The sequence below is a fragment of the Ochotona curzoniae genome, unplaced genomic scaffold (genome assembly GCF_017591425.1).
Source record: "Ochotona curzoniae isolate NIBS_2020 unplaced genomic scaffold, NIBS_Ocur_1.0 scaffold_3208, whole genome shotgun sequence".
NCBI lineage: Eukaryota > Metazoa > Chordata > Mammalia > Lagomorpha > Ochotonidae > Ochotona > Ochotona curzoniae.
In genome coordinates, this window is record NW_024467106.1 from 23,915,945 (window position 1) to 23,933,087 (window position 17,143).

Consider the following 17,143-nt stretch of genomic DNA (forward strand, 5'->3'; position numbering starts at 1 on the left):
ATGTATTCATTAGCGGTAACAAAGTATTTTTTAGACTAATTTTTGCCTTTTTTCTATAACTTTAAGAGTGATTTATTGTTTCTGTTGGAACTAGCTAAGCATTTTAACATTTTGCATTTCTTTAATAGTGTACTTTAATACCAAGCACATGTTTATATTCACAGGAGGAAAAAAGAATAATAACAGCAATCAAAACTTGTATTCCATGGTTTTAAGTGCCACATGGTGAATTTGTTTTCACATGGTGGTTTTTTTCTTTCCGATTTTTGTGTTTGAATACTGAATCACATATTAATATTGTATCAGGAAGTATAAAGTGTTCTTATGACAAAATGCCAATGTGCTTTACTTTCTACCCAACATGTTCTTGATAGCAGCCTTTATATCCTGGCTCTGCAGACTGTAAATGAGAGGATTGCGCCTGGAGTTACCACAGCATAGCAGAGGGAAATGAGGGCCTGTGCCAATGGGGGTTTTAGACCTGGGCTTTGCATACATGAAGAAGATAGTTCTGTAGAATATAATCACCACTGTCAGGTGAGCTGAGCAAGGGGAGAAGCCCTTACCTTTTCCTTTAGTAGAAGGGATCCTTAAGATGGTAGCAACAGTAAGAGTTGTATGAGATGGAAATCACTAGCAGTGGAATAACCAGGACAATTAGGTTTGACCCTGCCACACTGATCACATTGATTGAAATATCAGCACAGGCCAGTTTCAGGATAGCTAGAATTTCACAGATAAAATGGTTGATGAAACTATTTGTACAGAATGATAACTGCATGGTGAACAATGTCTGAACAATTGAGTCAAAAATCCCACAGACCCAGGATGCAGCTGCCACAGACACATAGGCACCCTTACTCATGATGACTGGGTATCTCAGTGGGGAGCAAATAGCTACACAGCGATCAAGTGCCATCATGTCAAGAAGCACACATTCTGTGGCCCCCATTGCAAAGACGAGAAACATTTGCACCATACATCCAGATAAGGAAACCCGTTTCCTTATTGTCAGAAAGCTGTCAAGAATAAGTGGGATGGAAGAGCTTGTGTAGCGAATGTCCAAGAAGGTAAGATTACAGAGAAAAAAATACATGGGGTATTTAGGTGAGAATCATAGAAGATTACTGTGATTAGGACTCCATTTGCGAGCAGGATTATCAGATACATACATAAAACTACCACAAATAAAACTAATTTAAGCTTTGGGTGGACAGAAAGTCCTACCAAGACAAATTCTGTGAATGAGGAATCATTGGTCCTTTCCATGTTACTTTATCTCCAACAGAACTCTGTGGGTGATAGAACAGAAGTCTATTAATGTGCACAAAAGCTACTACTTGTAAGAATCATATTCTGTGTTAATTACATTTTTGCAATTGGATACATGTCTCTGAGAAATTTTTACTGTGAACCCAGACTAAGAGAACAAGAATTTTCACCTGATTTTCTCAGAATTAATTGAGTGTGTGATTTAAGGAGATAAAGAACTACCATGAGATTATTTGAAGTCCTTAAGTTCCACCTCTTGATCCTGTGGTTGCAAATCAATTACCTATACCATGAATTCAGTAGACAAATGAAATTTTTTTGAAAGTGATTGCACTGTTTTGAATTAGAGGTCGAGATTTTAAAATTACAAGGTAGAATATAAACTTATTTTCAGTTTGTCTTCAAATGCATTAGAATATTAAAAAATATTGCATCTATTTTCATCATGGAATTTAAGTGCAGCTAATTCAATGAATTTGAAGCGGATTTCTGTTTTACCAAATGACACATTATCCTCAATTAGTTTCTATTGCATATTGATATTATTGGACAAGATCTTACCCAATTTATTTTGGGTACGATTGGCCTGCCATATTATGAAAAGTCCAAGAAAATATTTTGATTTAAGATCTGAATAAAAAGTTGGACTTCACACTTTAATGCATAATAATTTGTCTTTGTGCCAATGCAGAAGTAAATATAACTTGGAAAGTTGTTTTCAATGGGTGAAAGACTCTTAAAGTTAAAAAAAAATGGTGAGGGTACCTAGGACCGGGTGGAAATCATAATTGAGTTCTGTATGTTAGTATCCCTTTCAGGTCAGACTGCCTGCCAGTGGTGGTGTCATGGTTATTTATCTGCCTATAACTTTGGCAGACTTCAAAGAAGGAGTCGTCTTCTCAGGGCTGGCATAAGATTATATTTTGCATTAGAATAGTTTTATTCTGATGAGCTAAGGAGGAAGAATCATAGGTAATGGATCATAGCCAAAACATGTCAGTAGAGATTCCATACAAGAAAAATAATACATAGAATTCCAGGTCTCTAAAAATAGAGATGGGTTTGCAGATTTGTGAGCTGTATTGATGTAATGTTAAGATAACTTGTTCTCCAGGCAATTGGAAAACATTTGAATTTTTGGCCAGAGTATAACCAGGATGACAACACAGGGGAGAAAAAAGATTAATGTAGGGGCTTTTTTTCTGAGTCTTGCACATTTCTAACCAATACTCAGCTGTGATCTATTCTTTGTAGGCCTGTAATTATTAGTTGTAGGGCAATCATCAGCTTCTCTTGCTTGTAGAGAATTCTGGCTCAAAATTAATTTTCTTTTGAAAATAGTAGTCCTTTCAGGGCAAAATGATAGTGAAACATTTTATCTCACTTGGCAATGAAAAAAATTCCTCCCATTTCTTCTGAATTCTCGCTTCTGTCTCATAATAGTCGATGGAAACTAAGATATATCTAGTTTTTGTGTGAACAAAATTTTCTTGGATCCTTTACAGCTGGCCTTTAACTAACTGCCTCTAAGTTTTAAACTAAAATCATTATAACCACCCAATAAGCATGTGTTTTCTAGTTTATTTCATTTGTGAATATAAAATTTACTTTACTAGAAACCTGGGGAAAAGAGGAAGGGAAAATAGTAAGATAAATGACTAATGGCCTGGGATAGGAGTAAGGCACCTGAATTTTCTATTATTCATGCCTGGGTCAAACAGTTACACATTTATTTTATCCTCACATGTCATACAGAAAACCTGTGGCATGTTGGAAATCACATGCCATATAGCCAAATGTATTCTGATTGCTAAGACCCGTGTGTCTCCATCCTGAATTTCTAGTTTATTTTATCTTCTATGTGTTCATCTACATAAAACATCTGACAGAGGCTCATTCATTTGGTCTGAGTTTAGTTATTATCACACATACTAAGTTTATGGCCAAGAGCAGGAACTTGGCTTATTCTTTGGGTTACAATTAGTTGTAATTAATACAGTATCCGATGTGTAGTTACATTCTTAGGCTGATAAATAAAAGATACACAAGTCACTGAGCCCTTTTCACCCTGCTCCAGGATGCTTTCAGCATGGGCCAATGTTTGGGGTAATTTATCATCACTCAAGTTTATAGAACTATGTGATAATTTGAATCATTGATATTTAGATCTAGGAATATTTTTGAAGATCTATTTTTTATTTGAAAGGCGTAATTAGAGAAAATGAGGGAAAGAGAGATCCTTTCCTAGTGGTTCGCTCTCCAAATAACTCTGATGGCCTGGGCTTGACCAGGCAGAGAATGGGAGGCAGGAGTTTCAGCTGGGCGCAGGAGTCCAAGGACTTGGGCTGCTTTCTCAGGTGCAGAGGGAGGGAGCTGAATTACAACTGGAGCAGCTGGGACTTGAACCAGTGCCCATTTAGGATTCTGGCATTAAAGACAGTGGCTTAACTTGCAATACTGCAACACCAACCCTGTAATGATGGTGGTTTTTTTATAACTTGAAACCAGCAATTAGATTTATGACATACCTAATATATTAAGCATTCTGTTCAAACACTGCAGTTATTACAAATTGAAGGTGCTAAGGTCACTATATCGCTCTTTCATACACTTGGAGTAGAGAATCTTTTCATCAGATTATAAATACCATGACATGGTTAAAGCTGCTTGGCTACTGAAGAAGAGATAAGAGAACACACCTGTTTTGACATGATGTTAGGTTAGAGCACCAGGCGAAAGAATATAATATTCTTCAATTTTGATAGGTGAAGGAAAAAAAGATGTAGACAAAATAAGGAGGCAAAGATAGCAAAGGATAGGCAGAGAATAAAAAACACTGAATTGATTATAGAATACTTATATTTGGGACATCCTTTTGTTTTTATAAATGAGGCTGATTCCTACCCTTGTTGTGAACATTGCTCAAACAATGGTATATGTTCTAATGCAACCCTCTGTTAGATTGAATGATAAACAATGATATCAAGGGGCCAAACTGTGTTAGAACGAGTTGCTGTCTGCTGTGCCAGAATCCCATCTGAGCAATGGTTCAAGTACTGTCTGTCCTGTTTTGGATCCAACTCCTGCTTATGGGACTGGGCAAGCTGCAGAAGATTGCCCAAGTGCTTGCCCCGGTGCCATGCTGTGGGAGAACTGGATGAAGTTAAGTTTCAGACTCCTGCCTTATGCCTGGCACAGCACTGGCTGTCGTGGCTGTTTGTGGAGCAAACCAGTGTAGAGAAGATTTTTTTTTCTTTCTCTCTGCTCTTTCTCCTCTCTCTCTGTGTTGCACTTCCTTTCATATAAATAATATTTTTAAACATGAGATCACATTACATTTGATGAAATGTATGTCCACAATTTAAAAACAGTATTTTTAGAACCAGAAGAATATGCCATTTTTGTACTTTTGAATTTAATAAATGATTTTGTTTCCTTAATTTGGAGACCAATTTCAAGCCTTAAAAAGCTGTTTTACTTACAATCTCATAAAATTATTTACATGCTATTTAATAAGGTTCAAAGTAAAGTGAGGGGTTTTGAGAATTAGATATCAAGTTTCATGCTGCAATTATTATATTCAAGTTTTCATTACCTGTAGTTTATTTTTTAGGTAAAGCTGAGGTGAAATCTATATAAACTGTTTTCTCAGGCACATAGCTGCTAGTTCAGTATCAGCAAAAATATGTAAAATGGCTTACATGTTTATAAGTTCTTTGTGCTGACTTAAGTGTTTCTGTACATGTTGAGATAGGGAAAAATTACACAGAGGCACCACCATTTGCAGAGTTAGGCAATTTAAACTCTTCCTATGGTGAGTGAGGGAGGGGTTCAATATTGGCAACAAATCAAAGCCAGGAATGTATACATTGTCTTGTAACTTTTCCAAAACTCTTGGGAGAATGTTTCCAGGACCCAGTTATATTACATAATTGACAAACACTTGTTTGTAATATCTTCCTTATTTGAATGGCAAATAAGGAATATATTTTCATTTGCATATTATTATGATATTTGACAAGTTTGATGCTCAAATAAGCAGAAAAGTTGGTAGTGGTTTTTTTTTTGGTGAAATTACCTGAAAAATCTAATTAACATAATAATTTCTCTTTATTGCATAGTGCCTTCAAATATCAAATGGGATCCTCAGAATATCAACATCATTCTGGTACTAGACTCTATGCCGTTAACCACTTCAGATTTTCAAATAAAAAAGAGTGGGTTTAGTAGAGGTGGAGGTATGAAGGTGTTATTGCTTGCTGTGTGAGTTCAAGTGTGCTGGATTTGACTGAAGGGTGTGTTTCAACAATGCTGTAAAATGTCACTTGCATTCAGCAGTATATCAATATTTTTTAATGTCTATAGTTCCAAATATGTAGGTGTATTGCTCAAATTCAATAGTAAAGACTTAAAAGCTTTACTTAGCTTGGGCAAAATGAGGTGCTATCAATTCTTAAGGCAAGATATCTCCTCTGCTTAAAATCATTCTATTGATCATCCTTCACCCTCTTCCACATAGTTTAGAAAGATATCAGGACAAAGAGTCAAAGCAGTGTTTTCCCTCAAGACTAATGCACAAGGAGTGGTGCAAAGCATTTTACCTAGTATCCCTGAAGCAGTAGCAATGCTTTTGTTCCTGTATAAGCTAGTAAAAAAGGTGCAACATAGAGACCCTTGAGACTTTGGTGTCTCTGAAGAGGACATTTGACCCAATGAAAGGAGGATTGCTGAGCTGGTAAGAGTACACAGGAGCAGATGAGATCATTGCTTAGAAGGAGCAAATAAAAGCAACGTTTCAGATCTGTTTGAGATGTTCTCACAGGTAAGCAAAGAAAGCTAAGAAGTGGAGAGTTGGAAAAGGAAACCAGTTTTTATATTCTCTAATGAGTTGAAACTCCTTGGTCAATGTATTATAGTTCTTTTTATGTATTTAAATTCATTTGGACTTAAGGAGTCTTCAACGTAGTATAATACCTTATTGCAATATGAGTTTTAGAGCTCAATATTCCAACTTTGTCAGATCAGTCAATTTAAATCCTTTTTCCTTTGGGCATAGTTCTTTCAAATTTCTTCACTTTCTCTGACTAGTGTGTTTGCAGTTTGTCTCATACTGTCATATTCCAAATCTTAGAATTGATCTCTTTTTTCCCAAGGAGACTTGTTTTCTTTTTTTTTTAAGAGTGTATTTATACACTTGGACTTGTGCAGTAGGGATGTCCTTTGCTGTTAGAGGGCCATTCATTCAGGCCCTCTCAGCAATCACTGCCATATGTGTGTATATAAACATACATGTGTATTTATTTCAACACTTATATGCTTAATATCTATTTTCATATGTTTTCACTACAAGTTTATACTGATACACTCAGTTTTCATCCAACACAAACTGTCATTGTATCTTCCTTTTATAGTCTTATTCCTTATGAAGACAAGGAATAAAGAAGCTGGTTCCAATTAGTGTAAACTTGTTTTTGCTTAACCCCAGAAAATGCCAGAAAGTTTTAATTGCTAATATTTATGCATGTTCTTGAGAGATCTATAAGGTTTTTCCTCCCTTATTTCAATAACCCCAAATCTCCTATTATACTCTTTTTTGTTTGTTTGTTCTTTTGTTTTGGTTTGAGCCGAGGCTCAAATCTCTAATCTCATACTCTAATCTCCAAAATGTTTCGCACAAATGTGGCTGTGCCAGGGCTGAAGTCAGGAGCCAGTCCAAGGAAAACTTTTTGGGTGAAAACATTTAATTCTGGACAATGAAAAATTTATATTATCACACATATGAAAATATTTGTTTTCCAAATATGCTTAATTCAACAAACATGTATGTTTTATACAAGACCCTGTGACTGATATGTGAACAACCAAACCTTAGTAACCTATATTGATTCCTTCAAATGAGTTCTTGAAGTGATGCATATATAAGGCATCCCTGGGAAATTGCAATGATACAGTCTTGTAGGCAAGGGTTAATCATTTTTAAAAATTTAGTTGTTTTTTTTTAAGATTTATTTTTATTATTATTATCATTTTTTAATTGGAAAGGCGGATATACAGAGAGGAGAGAGGAAGATCTTCCGTCCGATGATTCACTCCCCAAGTGAGCGCAATGGCTGATGCTATGCCGGTCCGAAGCCAGGAGCCTCTTCCGGGTCTCCCACGCAGGTGCAGGGTCCCAAAGCTTTGGGCCGTCCTCGACTGCTTTCCCAGGCCACAGGCAGGGAGCTGGAAAGGAAGTGGGGCTGCTGGGATAGAACTGGCGCCCATATGGGATCCCGGGCGTTCAAGGTGAAGACGTTAACCACTGTGCCACTGCGCCGGGCCCTTAGTTGCTTTTTAAATTACATTTGATTTAATAACAGTTTCATAGGCTTTGGGAATCCCCCAACCCCTCCCTGTACCTTCCCCCCATGGGTGGATCTCTCCACCTAGTTGCAGTATTACAGTTCAAATCCAATCATAATTATTTCATTGCAAGCATGTACTTTGCATAGTGTCCAGCATCTTATTGTCCAGATAAATTCAACAGTTTCTTGGTGAGACCATCTCTGGTCTGAAGGCAGAGCTGGCAGAATATCATGATGACCAATTAAAAGCCACAACATAACATCAACAACTGTTTACAACCTCATGTAGTTAAATGACATGGTATTGAGTGACTGATATGTTAGAAAATGCAAGTTCTTAACCACATCCTGTGATTACTCTATTGGCATTTCAATTTTAGTTTATACACAACTGGCTGCTATACACCTTAAAATGGTTATAGGGTACTGTTCAGCTGTCTTGTGTCTCTTTTCATTTTAGTATTTAGCAGTTTATAGTATTGAAGCATAATTTTTGCTGAACCTCGTGGATTTTGGGATAGTCCATGTTGGCTTATAACTCTATCAAGGCATTATATCAACAGTTGAAGTGCAGAACAGTTTTAGGAGGGGTGTGCAGAGAAATCTTCAATACCTTAGTGAGGAGTAACTTATGTTTGTGTCCTACCTAGTAAGGTATATGTGAGTCCAGGCTAACTGTTTCTTACTTGGTACTAAGCTTTCCTTGTTGTTCTCTAGCTAATCTAATTTTTTTTTGGGGGGGAGGGCTTTGGAGTGACCCTGATGGTCATTGCAAGAGAGGGTGAGGATCCAAAGTTGGAACTAAGGACCAGAGAAAGCTCCTCTCCCGATTCCCGAAGCAAGTATACTGTTCTTCTGTTTCTCCGGACCACTCAGGGCTCCTGGCTGTTGTTTTGATGACATTGGCTCCTGTGGGGTAGGATTTGGGCTTCTTCCTTCCCATGTGGGAGATCCAAATGGGAGTGGATGACCTCAGAGTTCTTGGCCTCTGAAGGCATTCTAATTCAAGGGTTAATCATTGAAATGATGAAAAATCATGACAAGTAGCAAGACAGAATGAAAAGTATTTGGGATGAATGTGCAGTTATGCTCACCTGTAATCAGAAGATGATAAGGCTTGATTTGGATTCAGGGCATTTATTACTAGTTCAAAGCCAAGGGTCACCATTCGTAATTTAGTTTGATTGTAAAACTGTTGGAGCACAGAAGCTATGGTTTAAAAGAAAGCCCCTGTAAGTGAACAATAGGGCAAAATCTTTAGGACTGTGAGCAATGGGAAATGACACATGAGAAACAGCTCCCTTGGGTTTTTGCCATGAGATAAAAAGGACTATTAACCCTAATACTGTAGGTTTTTTAAGCACCCCAGATGTTTTGAGCAAAATGTTGCAATAATTGCATAACGGGATAATTTACAGAACTTTGTTGATTCATGAAAATATAGTAACATAGAGCTTTAACAAAGGTTAGGGAATTAGTCTGTCAAGAGAAAAAAAAATTAATCAGTGGGGGTCCCAGAGACTAGTCAATGTGCTTCATCAATTAAATAACACCCATCTGTTCACACCATTTAAAAATCCTAATCAAGTATAGTGGGCCTATCTCTTAAAAATATTATTGTGAAAAACCTTTTTTTCTGCCGTATGTATAAGACATTGGCTGTGTGTTTTCCATTTATGATTTCCTGTAAAAGTGTTACACTAAGTCCCTCAAGTATATTTCTTGGGTTCTCTTTCTAGGCCAATGTCCATCAATTCTCATCCTAGGCGAATTCATTGTTTAAGCAGTTGATACAAATTATCCCACCAACTGGACCTGTCACTTAGTTTGTTAGACTGTTTTAACCGAAGTTGATTTAAACACTTAATATTTTTTCTTTTATTGCCTGAATATGATTATATTTTTTTGGGTACCAAACTTTCAGTTATCTTTTTTTGAGGGGGGATACCAGAAGTTAATTTACCTATAATACAGGTAGTAGTAACCCCCACATTTAGATTGAACATGTCAAAGAACTTCTCATAAAGCACAACCCCAAAACACAGTGCTAAGCACATAAGGCCAAAAGTTACCAAACCTAACATAGTTTGTTTGCCAAGCATTTATTGGAAAAATAAATTCAAAATTTTATGTGCATTCTTAATGGAAGAAGCCCAAATTAATACTAACCATGCCAAATGCTGTCATGAGGCATAAACCTGAAGGTTTCTTCCACTGATCGTCTATGCCAAAATTCCAGTGCTTACCCTACAGTAGCAGTATTGAGATTTGGCCAACAGCTAGTGTTGCGGTTAGTGTGGTTGTACATTGTTGACATTTCTGAAAGTTTCTGAGAATTGAAGTTTTATGATTCCCAAAGCATCAACAGGATAATGGCTCTTTTTAGCTTCATGAGCATCTGCTGTTCAGAATGTCATTCAAATTCAGTCTTTCCCATAGTCTCTGGTAGCTTTGTGAATACACACTATTAATATTTTCTATGAATTCTGAACAAATCAAGCAGCTCAATCCATTTTGTGGCCTCTTGCTTTTATTTGAAGCTAACAGTAACTATTTGAATGAGCATATAATTTAGTTCCCAGTAATTGACTGTTAACCTCCAGGACTAGATAAAACAGTGCTCCCATAGAGCAAACTCTAAAAAAAAAAAAAATAGAGAAAATTTGAAATACTCACTAACATAGGTAAAAAAAAGTTCTTTCTATTTAGATATAAAAATATTTTCAGACGTACTTTCTGATAGAGGTGATTAAGTAGTCTTACAGAACCTTCACCTAAAATCCATAACTTAAAACATTTTTTTCTGTAATTGCATCACTGTATCATCCCAATTTAATTAGATTGAACTTTAATATTTGATTAGCAATGTTCATTAGTAGTACATTATTCCCAGTGTCCAGAAATTCCCATGAACTTTCTCTTTTACCCATAGGCAATTCAATGTACCAATTCAAAATTCCTTGACTCTGTTGCTAGGGGAACCTGGCCATGCTGTCACGTAGAATCATAATTCTATCTTTCATTTCATATCATTTAAAATTGACATTGATTCTGTGAATCTGCAGGATTTTCATGGATCATAAAATGTTTCTGATTAATTAAATCTGACAAAATGAGGTAATTTGTTTAGAGATGAGATTGCTGGATCACATGAAAGCTCTATTTGTAATTTTTTGAGGAGCATCTATAACCCAGTGGCTGTACAAATTTATCATCACACCAACAATGAACAAGGATTTCCTTTCTCTGTATCCTTAAATATTTTCATTGCCTTTTTTATACCAACCATTGTAATAAATATATATGATATCTTATTATATTTTGTCATTCTGTTATGCTGAGCATTTTCAAGAAACTAATTGGAATTTTATGTTTTATGTTTTCTTTTGAGAAAAGTGTCTTCGGGTCCTTACCCATGTTTCCCAGGATGTAGGCAGGAAGCTGGATCAGAAGTGGAGAAGCCTGGACTCAAACCAGCACCCATATGGGATGTTGGTTCTACAGGTGGAGTGCTACCCTTCTAAGCCAGGGTGCTGGTTGTGAGAAGGTCCAGTTTAAATCTTTTTGTATATGGCCATGAAGTTTTACCAACACCTTTTTATTGGCTAAATTTTCCTTTTCCACTGTGTATATTGTTATAAAAGATTTATTTTTAGTTGAAAGGCAAGTTAAAGAGGAGAGCCAGAGAAAGATCTTTCATCTGGTTCACTGCCCAAATGACTGCTATGATTATAGCTGGGCTGCTCTGGAGCCAACAGCCTGTAGCTTCTTCCAGATCTCTCATATGAATTCAGGGTACCAAGAACCTGGGCCATCTTCTACTGCTTTCTCAGCAAATTCTCAGGGAGTGATATAAAATTGGTTCATTTTCATTAATCTGTGTCTATTTTTGTTACTGCCATGCTATTTAAAGTACCATGCTTTATGGTACATATTGAAATTAAATAGTGTGATGCCCCAATTTTGTTGTTCTATAATTTTGATTGATAAATTATACATACATAGGTTATAATATTTTCATGTATAGACACATTGCACAATGAACAATTCAGGTTCATTAGCCTACCCATCACTTGAAACATTTATTTAACATTCTTTGAGGAGGCATCATCCAAGATCCTCTTGTATTGTATAACCCATTTGAAATGGCACAAGAAACCATGAATAGCCAAGGCTATCCTGAAGAATAAAAGAAAAGCTTGTGGACCTCAAGACATACCACAGGACAGTGGTCATCAAAACAATCTGGTACTGGGACAGAAACACAAGATAAATGGGACAGAATAGAAACCAAAGAAGGCAGCCCATTCGTGTACAGCAAACTAAACTTTGCTGTCTTTATTGGACAAATTTACAATAGGACTACCATTCCATCTAGCAATATTAGTTACTCCTGGTTGCATATCCCATGTTTACTGCAGCACTATTCAAAATAGCCAAGAAGTGGAAGCAAACTAAATTTCTATCCACTGATGAATGGATAATGAAAATTTGAAAATGAACACAAAAAACATTAGCATGAATTTCTTAAAATTTGAGTAGCCTTAATATAAATGCTTACTTTTGTTCTGTTGATTTATTCATTTATTGCATATCCAAATTTTTCATTCCACAAAAGGCCATTGATGCCATCTTGCATGAAATTTATCAAAAGGAATGAAGATAAAGTAAGCACAAGTTAATGACTACACATCCAGTTCCAGCAAATATTAATATTAGTGAATATTTTATTTCACTCATAATATCTAATAAGATAATTTTTATTTGTAGCATTTCAGTTTAGCAATTATACGTATTGTCAAGCTTTTGTTTTGCTTTTCTTGTCATTGATATACTCGTTTCTTAAAAGCTCACATTTCACAAAATTTGGTGAACTTTTTTTGTTTCCAAATGATAAAACCAAGAGATTAGCATTTTGTTTTTGAGCTGTAGTTCAGTCACAATACATTCCCTGAACTATTCTTAATTGGATTTGTGGGACACTGTCCCTGACGCATGAGAAGTTTCTCCATTCCACAGTTCTCTCACTCCAACTTTAAATTGCATTGGGAGTTGGGGAACAATTACAGTAACAGTTGCATCACAAATATTTACTCTTTCACATCTATGGAATTGGGCATAGTTTGTAGTATTTGACCTTAATTCAGAATTCTGTCTTAAATACCAAGAAAAAAGTACTTGGTTACTCCACAAGGTAGAAGTAATTTATTTGTATAAAGGTAAGATCTGAATCCTGGGAAATTTAATCTTAATTAAATCCTATATATAGTTAGTCAGTAGCAAACACGTACTTGTAACATGAATAACATCAAGCAATACAGATAACAATTTATTTTTACCATAATTGTGATTTATTATTTCATTATTTTATAATGTCTATCTTTTTGGCCATTTCCATATACTGTTTTGTTATTATTAATATGTTTACAAATAAGAAAACTGAGCTAAAATTTAACAATCAAGGAGACTTCAACCAAAGACTGATTTTAGTTTGAGACATTTTTTCACCATGATAAACCATGTCATATATAATTTTATTTCCAAATAAATACAAAGTAGCCTCTCTATCTGTAGTGCTTAAGCTGTTATATAAGATGGCAGCCCTGTTAGTGTAGATGGAAAGATATTTTAAATAAAAGTTAGAACCTGCTTTAAACACGCCGTCTGGGAGTACTTAGTAGTTCTGTTTGACTCCATAAATGCTATGCAAAGAAATTAAGAGTCTATAAAGTATGCTTTCACCAGTTTAGGCAAAACCAACTTACGGCTTGTGTTACAAGCAGTGTAGAGCAATGAGAAAGGAGAGAAAGGAAACTTCTTCTCCGTGTTTCTTTTCTCTCAGTTTACAAGATAACCAATTACAAGTGCTAGAAGCAGGAGACCAAAGGCAGCAAAGCTGGTCTGGTTCATGGTAGGCTTAAATTGGTCAAAGAGAAAGCATCCAGAGAACCAGTTGAGGAAATCTAGCTTCAATGTCATTACACTGTCTGTTGGAAGCTCTTGGCTTCTTCTTGCTTGCCCCCAAGGGTGTTTGATCTGGAACATTGCATTTGTCATGGTAAGTCAATATCTTGCTGTCTTTGTTTTGCAGTTGTGACTGGATTGATCACAGTGCCTCATGTCTTTTTTCCAACATACTTCCTGAGCAGATTCTGAATTTCAGTTTGGAATTTTAGCTCGGTTTTCTTATTTGCAAGCATATTAATAATAACAAAACAGTATATGGAAATGGCCAAAAAGATAGACATTATAAAATAAGTATAGAATAATGGTACATTTTTTGTTATTTAGAAGGCAAAGATCTGGGTTTATTTCAGCAACATCAATTACTTGCCATTACTTCTGTCTTGATGAATTTAAATTTTTTTTCATAGAAAACATGGAGTCAGTCGAGACTATCCCATGATTTATCTGAGATATATAAGCTTGTAGAATTTGGATTCATCAAGTCTGACAAAACGAGGTAATTTGTTTAGAGATGAGATTGCTAGACCACATGGAAGCTCTATTTTTAATCTTTTGAGAAACATCTAACACAGTCGCTGTACAAATTTATAGTCACACAAACATTGGACAAAAATTCTATATTGTTTTGAGAAGCAATTGGCATACTATTGGATAAAGAACCTTAGTAACAATAACAATTTTTTTCTTTTTTGAAAATTCCTTTTAAGAATTTATTATATTCTAGGTGATATTCTGATTCGATCACAACCAATTAAAATAATAGAATTACTCCATTTTCCATCATTATCTGCAAATTATGCTCAAGGCCATCTATTACCATTCTTTCAAAGAGAGAATAATGGTACGTTAAGGATAGGATAATGACTTTCTATGGGCACTGTTGAATGTGTAGAATCAGTTTTTTGTGATCCCAGTTTTTTGTTTTGTGACTCTCAGATTATTCCTTATTGTTAAATGATATCTTCTACACAGATACTAGCACTGGAAGTGGGAGAATAATGTAGAGAATGGGTGTTGAATTGCTTCTCAGCCTTTTGGCTAAGATCAAGTGAGAATGGGTGTTGATATCCTCCCATCTATTATACACCTACAGAACTTATACAAAGCTCAAAATATGCACACAGAGATGGTTCAGTTAACTAAATGAAATAAAAATTATCCCTCCCACCCTTTGTTTTTCTTTGAAGGGAATATTCTGTTCTTAAACTGAATCAATTACAAATATTAATCATTTTAGGTGTTTAAGTTTTTATCTCTAAAATTACATGCCTTATATATTCCTTTATTTTCTGGTACAATGTTGACATAATTCTACTATGGATTATTAACTAAATTATTACCTGAGAATATTCTATTGCTTGGTATCATCTGTTTTATAGTAACTTGTCCTCAGGTAGTAAAGAATCCACACAATGGACAATAGTAGAAATGGCGAAATTTTCAAAAGCCATCACCCCTCATAAAGCCTAAACTTGAGATTTTTACCAAAATCAAGTTGGGTAGCTATAATCTAGCTTTCACATCTAGAGAATAATTACTGAAAACTCCAATAATCTCAATATCCTAATTCTTTGAGTTGTATTTCTGCTGTAAAATATCAAAGCTCATGTTGTCAGGTTTGACGTGCTGCTGAAGTGACAAGGGCTAAACCCTTCATGAACCTGTTGTCCCTGCTCTCCTTCCCCCATCCCACAAAGAAGTGCCAAATTTTCTGATTCTAGAGGGCTTTTTTTCTTTTGTTTACGTTCCTGGTATACTCTCCTCAAACGTGCTTTTCTCTAATCCTTCCCTGAAAAGTCTGTCCAAAAATGATGTTTGGCCAATCTGCTTGTTAGTAATTTCGGATCTACTTGATTGAGATAACTTGTATCTTCAAAACCTGTCTAGTACTCTTTATGGTTCTGATTCCAGGATAAGTCTTCCTAAAGTCTCAGTCACATGATTTATTTCTCATAAAATTATTCTTTTGGGGAAAAAATCAATGATTTTCAAAATGTCAGAAATGTAACTTTATCTACCATGTATATTTTAGTGTATATTTTCTCAGAATCCTGCTTATGGATTATGTAATGGTACCACTTTATATTTTTTTCCATCTGTTTATAACTGTGCCCTGAAAATGACTTGGAATAAGGTAGGTAGGTCATCTTAAATTATTGTTCTGCTTTTAAAAATATGTCCTTTTGCAGTATTTTAAAGAGTAATTAACATTATGTCAATTTGGATTTTCTCTAAAGTAAAATAATTATGTTCTTGAATATTTAGTTTGTTATACTAATATACATAATAAGGCAAAAAGGAAGTGGATCTGCACCAGAAACATTTAGATTATCTGTCAAGTTAAAGTCTTGCGACTCAGGTGCTTTGGGGCCTAGTTAGGTAAGCATTAACTAGGTGCTTATGAGGAAAGCAGATTTCACTGGTACTTCTTGCAACACTAAAATCCTGAAGGTTTTCAAGATGCTTTGTATGTACACGAAAATTAGTGAACCCATGAACCAAACTTAGCATCAGAGATTTAATTTTCAAGCTCTACTTTATTACTTGTTATCTGGTCATCTTTGTCAAGTTAATCTTGCTAGTTGAAAATTATTATACGTAAAAATATTATACAGTGTAGAGTATGTATATGAGGGAACTTCAAAAATCATGTAAAAGAATTAAGACAGGTATATTTTGGTGCAGAATCTATAGAATAAAATACTTGAAGCTGGTCAATGTAACTATTTTGTTATAAAGCAGTCGTGTAAGATACTTGAAATTTGGGTTTAAAATGAGTTTAACAACCAACTATGCCTTTAGTAGAAGTGAAAGTTTATTGCATGCTATTCAGTTCATTGTGATATCTATAAATACATGACTAAACTGACTCTTGAAGTGATATGAAGTGTCAGAAATATATGTAGAAAAAACAAAATTGAAATTTTTGAATTTTATTTTAGTTGACATATTGTATATATTTACAGGATGCAGGATGATAATTTGCATGTGTACAATGTATAAAGATCAAATAAAGGTAATTAACACTTCAAATGTTGTAACATTCCTCATTTTTATATGTTGAGAAAATTTGTATTCTTTGCTTAAATAATAAATTGCTGTACATTTTATATTCCCCTTGGGCTATGGGACACAAGAAATCATTTTTTCTGTTGACCACTATTAGCACGGAATCAAAATTTCAGTGCTTGTTGGTCTTTTGCCCTCTCATCTGATTTTTTTTTCCCCCTGAGAAAATGAAATTAGAAATAAAATTGAATTTGACAATTTGGGTTTGTGGAAACTTAAACTTGGGAACATCTTTTTACCAATAGGAAATGTTATTACTACTTGTGTATCTGATCACATGTAGATCTCCACATGTTGGTAATGAGGCATGCATACCTCTGTTATTTCTAATTTTGTCATATTTTATTCTAGTCAGGCACATTATTGAAGATAACTGGATCTCAGATCACCAAGCAAATATTCTTCCTAATTTCTAAAATTAGGGTTGTTCACATCGTTACTAGCATTTATTTCTTGACTGTACATTAATGTTTGCCTTAGACAACTTGAAA

At 35.1% G+C, this 17,143-nt stretch overlaps 1 pseudogene; it reads right to left on the bottom strand.

Annotated features, from left to right (window-relative positions):
* Positions 1-345: 345 nt before the first annotated feature.
* Positions 346-1,269, bottom strand: LOC121144888 (annotated as a pseudogene).
* Between the last annotated feature and the right edge of the window lie 15,874 nt (positions 1,270-17,143).